A 7,804-nucleotide genomic window follows, 5' to 3' on the forward strand; every position below is an offset into this window, starting at 1 on the left:
ACCACTTAATTACCGTAAAGGTGCCACAGAGCAGCATCCTAGGACCCTCCTGTTTCTTATATACATCAATGATCTCCCTAATGTCTCTAACATACTTAAACCTATATTGTTGGCTGATGATACTACTCATCTACTCTGACCGCAACCCACTCCTGTTAAATAATGTTGTAAACAATTAATTAAAAAAAGTCTACTTGTGGATGTCAACCAACAAACCTCACACAAAACATAGAAAAGACCTACTATATCTTATTTGGAAACAAATCAACAAATGCAATTCAGCTTCAGATAGATAATGTAAACATTAGCAATAAAAATGATGGAAAGTTTCTTAGCCTATACTTAGACAAGAGACTCAACTTCCGCACCCATATACAACACATAACTAAAAAGGTTTCTAAAACAGTTGGTATACTGTTTAAGATCAGATATTATGTACCCTACTCTGCTCTCCTCTCACTCTATTATGCACTTATCTATCCCTATCATTCTTATGGCGTTTGTGCTTGGGGTTCAACCTCTGCAAACTACCTCAAGCCCATCATCATCCAGTAAAAATCTGCTATCAGGACAATAAATAACTCTACCTTCAGACAACACACAGCTCCCTTGTTCAAATCCTTAAACATGCTAAACAAATTCACTCCATACATTCTCCTGTGTAAATTACGTTTATAAAGCCCTTTTTCTAACTGCAAACCCTGTTCTGAAACTCTTCCTGGACAGATGTAATAGAACACATGGCCACGTCCCCACCAGACATAAATATCTCTTTGATATCCCCAGAGTCAAACTTAATCTATGTAAACACTCTATGTAAATAAAGGGACCTAGTCTATGGAACTCACTCCCTTATAATGATTTGAAAAGCTGTCCAACTTCTGCCATATTCAAAAATAAAACCAAAAAGTACCTGTAGTACTTTTTAAGTACGAGGGAGTAATGCGCAAAGCGTCCCTCACCTGTGACGTCACAGCGTCACCTGACGCCATATCAACACATCGGCCATTTTGTCGTCAGTTCAGTCATGGCGAGGACTAACCCTTCATGCAAACTGCACCTACTATCAAGAAGAAGAAGATTTTGTGTTCCACCGATAGTATTATCGTAAGTAAGCACTTATATTTTATATTTTATTAAATTAATTGATTCTATTTTTCTGTAATAAAGGTCCAAAGGGTTGTTAAGGAACGGGTGTAGCGATACCGACGCTCAGTGCGCTCAACTCACACCAAAGTATCACCTGTGTAGCTTCTGTAATTAGTGTTAATTAGTTATGCTATAAGATAATGAAGCGAGTATAAGATTAACTCGCTACAAGGGTACTGTGTTGGGAGGTGAGGGCTGTTACTGGTGTCTGTGGGGATGTGAGGACTTGTACCAACCACTATCACCACCAGTACCTTGTCTTGCATCCTGCTTAGTATTCCTATTGAGATATGAAGTATTATTGCATTCATATAATTATTCATTCATTGTCATTACTATTTTTATGGGCTATGTTCTGTTACCCTAATGCTTTTTACCCCTGGGCATGTCCATTTACTCTCCAGCCCTTCACAAGCCACTGCTGCACCCCCTCCATGCCCATACTTACTGTGCTTATTCTTACAGGACTGCACTGCATTATGTGGTGCTCACTGCCTGGACACCTTGATACATGCATTATAGGGTTCTGGTAGTTGTTCTACTCACCAAGCCCTTCCAAGGCCAGGCTTGACATGTGAGAGCTTGGTCCAACAGGCTGTTGCTTGGACAGGCCCCTCAGGCCCACATATCCACCACAGCCTTGTTTGTCCGGCACTTCAAAATCAAATGTTTATTTACGTAAGGTACATACATATTTTTAGGTAAGGTACTCTTTATTTGGGTAAATTTATCTTCGTAGTATTTAGCTTTGGCTCGTCTAATTATCTTGGATAGCAATAACGAGTAATTCTTTGAGAATTCTTTGGAGACAATTCCTAACCTATACTTCTCCCAACCTATACTTCTTCTCAAGGTCATCTTCACTTCTTGAAGATGTTCAGGTTTTCTCTTGAAGATGTCGACGGTTGTTCCAGCAATACTGTATTTCTTTTATTGCTGAAAACCTGTTTTCAGCCATAAAAAAATAATCCTGAATCCAGAAAAAAATCCCTATTGTATCGTCTGGAAATTTTCAAATATTGCTGATCAAACCTGAGTCTAAATTATTTGTATATATTATGAATTACAGAGGTCCCAGGACAGGGTTTTTAGGCACTCCACTTACATTTTCCCACTCTGACTTAACCCCCATTTATACAAACTCAGTCTTATCTTTTAGCTAATAATTTATTGTACACACCATACTCAGCCTGTGTAGGGTAGTTTATTGTGCATGTGTAGTATATATATTTGTGTAGTATATTTGGTATATTTAATGCCTCTAACCTCTCCTCATAGTTCTTGTCCTTCAGTTCTGGGAGCCACTTAGTAGCATGTCTTTGCACCTTTTCCAGTTTGTTTATGTGCTTCTTAAGATATGGGCACCATACAACCGCTGCATATTCCAACTTTGGTTTGGCCTCTTCGTATATTGATTCCATTTTTGTGTCTTTTGGTCTCTGTCCGTCTTGAAATTTCAGTTGAACAAATCCTGTTTCCTAGTTCTGCATCTTTGTTTTGGTATAAATGTTTTTGTTCCTTTATCATATATTTCACAAAATTGACATACTGTGCATTAATTCATCTCAATTACTTCCTTTCCTAACAGCAAGCCTTTCCAGTAAAATTCTTTGAATTCTTTTCTGACTTCTGGCCTAATGTTTGTTTTATCCTAGTGTGTATGATGCCTAGCGTGTGTCTGGTGCCTGCACCAGACACCACCTCCACCACCACCTTCCTACCTAACATGTTCCAACCGTTTACCATTCTGTTTGCAAAAGTGAATTGTCTTATATTTCTTCGGCATCTTTGTTTAGTTCGTTTAAATCTATAACCTCTTGTTCTTGAAATTCCAGGTCTCGGGAAATCTTCCCTATCAAGTTTATCAATTCCTGTTACTGTTTTGTACGTAGTGATCATATCTCCTCTTTTCCTTCTGTCTTCTAGTTTGGAATATTTAATGCCTCTAATGTCTCCTCATAAATCCTGCCCTTCAGTTTTGGTATGAATGTTTGTGTGCCTTCATCGTATATTTTGCAAAATATGGAATACATCTCATTTACTTTACTTTAAGAATATGGTTCGATCAATTAAAAACCCTCTTGTTCAAATTGCAAAGAGACTGAAAGAGATGCAGCATGCTCAATGGATTATATATTAGTGATTATTATTAGGATTATATATTAGTGAATCATATTAGTGATTCAATTATTATGGTCATAAAACAATAAACAAATAGTTTTGGTGTTATTACACTCTATTCACAGGTTATATATAAGTATCTGCATGTTTTGTTCACCATTACAAACCACTAAGTTGGTTTGATTTTTGTTGAGATTGTTATTTATGATAAGATTCCTTACGTTATCTGAGAATGAAGCTATGTCGGTATTGGGAAATCTATAGATGGCACTTATAGTCAAGGAGGATTTAAGGGATTTACTGGAGAACTTGGCAAAGGTATATTCACAATAGTCGTCTCTATTACTAATGAGACTATTGCAGATGAAGGTATCTTTGTAAGATATTGCTATGCCACCTCCTTTTTTTATTAGGCCTGCAGTTGTGAATGGCTTTATTATCACCTTCATTGTATTATCACCTGACCTAATGCGGGTATAAAATCAACTAATATATATATATATATATATATATATATATATATATATATATATATATATATATATATATATATATAATATATATATATATATATATATATTCAAAATTCGTCAGTGTACTACATTTTTGTTGTTGCTTTTAGGTGATGCTTTTAACCAGTGTACGTGGGTCTGATTGTGCAACCACAGTTCGAAGAATAATGAAGATATGAACAAACGGCCTGTGGTCACTATACAGTCTGGAAGGGCAAAAGAAGAAATTGGCATTTCTACAAAAACAAGAACTATATAATGTTATTTTAAGTAAGTAACCAAAAAATTAAATAATTTTTTTAAAGTTTAAAATTCACTTAAAAATGTAAATTTTAAGTTAAAAAATTTTAACCAAAAAACTTGATATTTTTCATATTTGGAACCATTCCATAATCCCAAGCATAAATGATTATATTTCTATCACTTGCTCTTAAGATTGTTTCATTTAATAGAGGTTGGGCATAATTGTTCTCTGCTGCTAATAGAACTGACTGACTTAGCTATAGGAAAATGTAAAATTAATTGGTTTATCCATTACAGTATTTTGCAGTTTATTTCATGATCCTGTGCTTAATACTTGCATAAATAGTAGATTACAAAATGCATTTTTATATCATTAGTATTGAATAATAATAATGCAAATAATTGACTTATAAATGATGTACAATTAATTGGTAGGTGATATTATATTATTAATATTTTTTCATTCTTGCAAAGCCTTAACAAAGTCATTAACATGTTAATATAAACTTGATCACCTTCCACTTATTTTCTCATGTGCTACCTACATGTACAAAACCTTATTCCTAAATGCATATTTTGTTCTGAAACTTGTCCTTTATATGTTGTGTATCACCATCTCTGGAGAGTTTTATCTGATTGATGTATAAATTACTTTTAATTTTACAGAATATTATTGTTATACTGAATTTATTATTATATAAATAACTTAATTTTACAGAATCATCTATCAACGCACATCCACAAGTTGAGGAGGAGGATGTGACCTTCCAGATGTCTGAAGTACTGAAACAGGCACCAAACAGGCCTGGTGGATCTAGGTACAAGGTAAAATAATTTAATTTTTTTTTTTTTTTTTTTTACTAATTGTCCGATATATATATATATATATATATATATATATATATATATATATATATATATATATATATATATATATATATATATATATATATATATATATATATATATATATATATATGTGTCGTACCTAGTAGCCAGAACGCACATCTCAGCCTACTATGCAAGGCCCGATTTGCCTAATAAGCCAAGTTTTCTTGAATTAATGTTTTTTCGACTACCTAACCTAACATTTTCAGCTACCTAACCTAACCTATAAAGATAGGTTAGGTTCGGTCATATATCTCTATAGTTTAGTAGCTCTGTGCACGTCAGGTGCTGTTTAATATACAGACCTACTCCTCCATTTGACCTAGTTTCTCTATCACATCTATATCACTTTGTGCTTTAGCCCTGGTGGAGCTTGGTCCACCAGGCTGTTGTTTGGAGTGGCCCGCAGATCCACATACAGTCTGCATATGATATACAGTCTGTTGATCAATTAAACTACAGTAGTTAGTTTTTATCATCCGAATGCACCAATATGTGTTCATTCTTCCCAGATGAAGGAACTAGGTAATATTCATCATCTGAATGCACCATCTGATGCTTTAACACACTCATGATACACGAGAGGTTTAAAAAACTTTTAAAACTTTTAAAACTTTTTGACCTATGTATTTAAAAGCAATTCTAAAGTTAAAAAGTGTAGCATAGGCCCCTCGCAGAATGTTCTTAATATGATCCTCAGGTTATAGTTTTCTATCTAAAACCACCCCTAGATCTCTTTCTTGATCAGAATTCTTTATAGATCTCAGTGGCTCGATCATAGAAACTGCTCTAAATCCTTGTTGGCCTGGATTGTGGAGGTCATTGGTCTCTATAAAACTAGTAATCTGACTCCTGATCACTCTCAAATAATTTTATTATGTGGGATGTTAGTGCAACTGGTCTATAATTCTTTGCCAATGCTTGTGTTGTGTTGTGTTGTTTTGGTAGTGATGTGCAATGTGTTGTTTTGGTAGTGATTCGTCCAGTTCTGGTAGTAGTGCGGTTGTTGTGTAGTGTAGTACTTGTGTGCTTGTTAATGACTTGTATTTCAGTCTTGTGGGTATCTCCTTTCCCCTACGGGCCAACTGCTTTGTTCTTACCTAGCATTTTGCTTTGTTTGGGTATGAATGTTTGTGTGCCGTATATTTTGCAAAATTTGCCATATATCTCATTATTTACTCCTCTGCCTAGCAACAAGTCTGTCTAATTATACTCATACTGTTTTTCAAAGTTCCCCATAGTGTCCTTTATTGAAATCGAGTTCATGAACCGTTTCAATGTTCTTATTTTCTTCTAGATTATATCTTAAAGTATATTTAAATGTTATTGTTATTATTGTTATTAAATGTTATTGTGACATTGCATTGCAATTGAGCTATGTTGTTTACCATACCGTTCATTTCGTGAGTATAAGTATAGATGCCACACTTGTGACAGGTAAAACCATGCCTTTTTTGAAAAACAGCACCGTCTGTTGCACGTAAGAGCAACCCACACTATATTATGTTGCGATATTATTTCAATATTTCCGATTGTATTGATAATTTGAATTTTCATAGATTTCAATTTATTTTCATTTCGATTTAATAATTTTGTGTGACATTGCATTGAAATTGAGCTGTGTTGTTTACCATACTGTTCATTTCATGAGTATAGTTTATTTTTTTATTTTTTTCATTTCATTTTTTTAGCTGTTCTTATTTTTCAGTGATGGGAATATCAGATCATTTGATGTTCCCAATTTTCTGATGGAAGCATCAGACCATTATAGAATGCATCGGATGAGGTAGTTTGGAATGGTGGGGAGGACGAGAGGGGGGTATGGTGGGGAAGACGAGGGGACAGAGGAGAGGGTAATGGTGGGGAGGACGAGGGGACTGGGGAGTTGGGGATGGTGGGGACAGGGGAATGCTGGGGAGGACAAAGGGACAGGTGAATGGGAGATGGTGGGGGAGGAAGAAGGACAGGGGAGGGGGAAAATGGTAAAAAACAAACTCGGTGGAAACAGATACAAGGTAAAGTTTGCCAATTTGCTGTAGTCTAATTCAATTTCTTTTTAGTAATCTTCGAGAACATTTATGCTATGAATAAGATAAAATAATGTAACTGATTTTGATTTATTTACTATTTATTATTTATTTACCGTTATTAGTATAATAGATCTCGTAATAATTTTGCAAAAATAATGGCATTTACTATTTTAAAAAGCTCGGGTGCAGGGGGGGGGGGTTATGTAAAAGCCTGGTTTGTGCCTCGGAGAGGCTATGGGATCCAGTAAGATCGTCCTTCCTTTCCTCCCTAGAATCTGGATGTAGCAGGTGCTCAATTGTCAAAAGTGAAAAATTGGTTTTGTCTTCCGAATGCACCATTTGTGTAAATTTGCTAATAATCTTTTAAAAATAGTAAATGCCATTATTTTTGCAAAATTATTACGAGATCTATTATACTAATAACGGTTTGATAAAATACAGTAGACTGCCTACTGGATAATAGTTCCAGTCCACCTGTAGACAGGGATCTCACATCAGCTTGTATATTATACAAGGATAAGATTTGATAAATTCAGTTATTTGACTGAACACTGGCTCTGTTTAAATCAGAGATTTAAACATACATAGTCTAACCTAGCTCCATAACTAACAGCCATTAGCCATTCATGCACAGCCATCAGCTGGGCCATAGACCGGCAATTTTGCTTTTTTCCCAAGCCGGTCTGTTTTTTTTCGATGCCTCAGTGGCCCATGCACAGGTCCGTTCAAGGGGATTAAATAGCCGTTCTATGGCCCCAGGGTTTGTATTTTATCAAACTCTTATTAGAATAATAGATCTCGTAATAATTTTGCAAAAATAGTGGCATTTACTATTTTAAAAAGCTCGGGTGCAGGGGGGGG

This window comes from Procambarus clarkii, chromosome 42 (genome assembly GCF_040958095.1).
Source record: "Procambarus clarkii isolate CNS0578487 chromosome 42, FALCON_Pclarkii_2.0, whole genome shotgun sequence".
Taxonomy (NCBI): domain Eukaryota; kingdom Metazoa; phylum Arthropoda; class Malacostraca; order Decapoda; family Cambaridae; genus Procambarus; species Procambarus clarkii.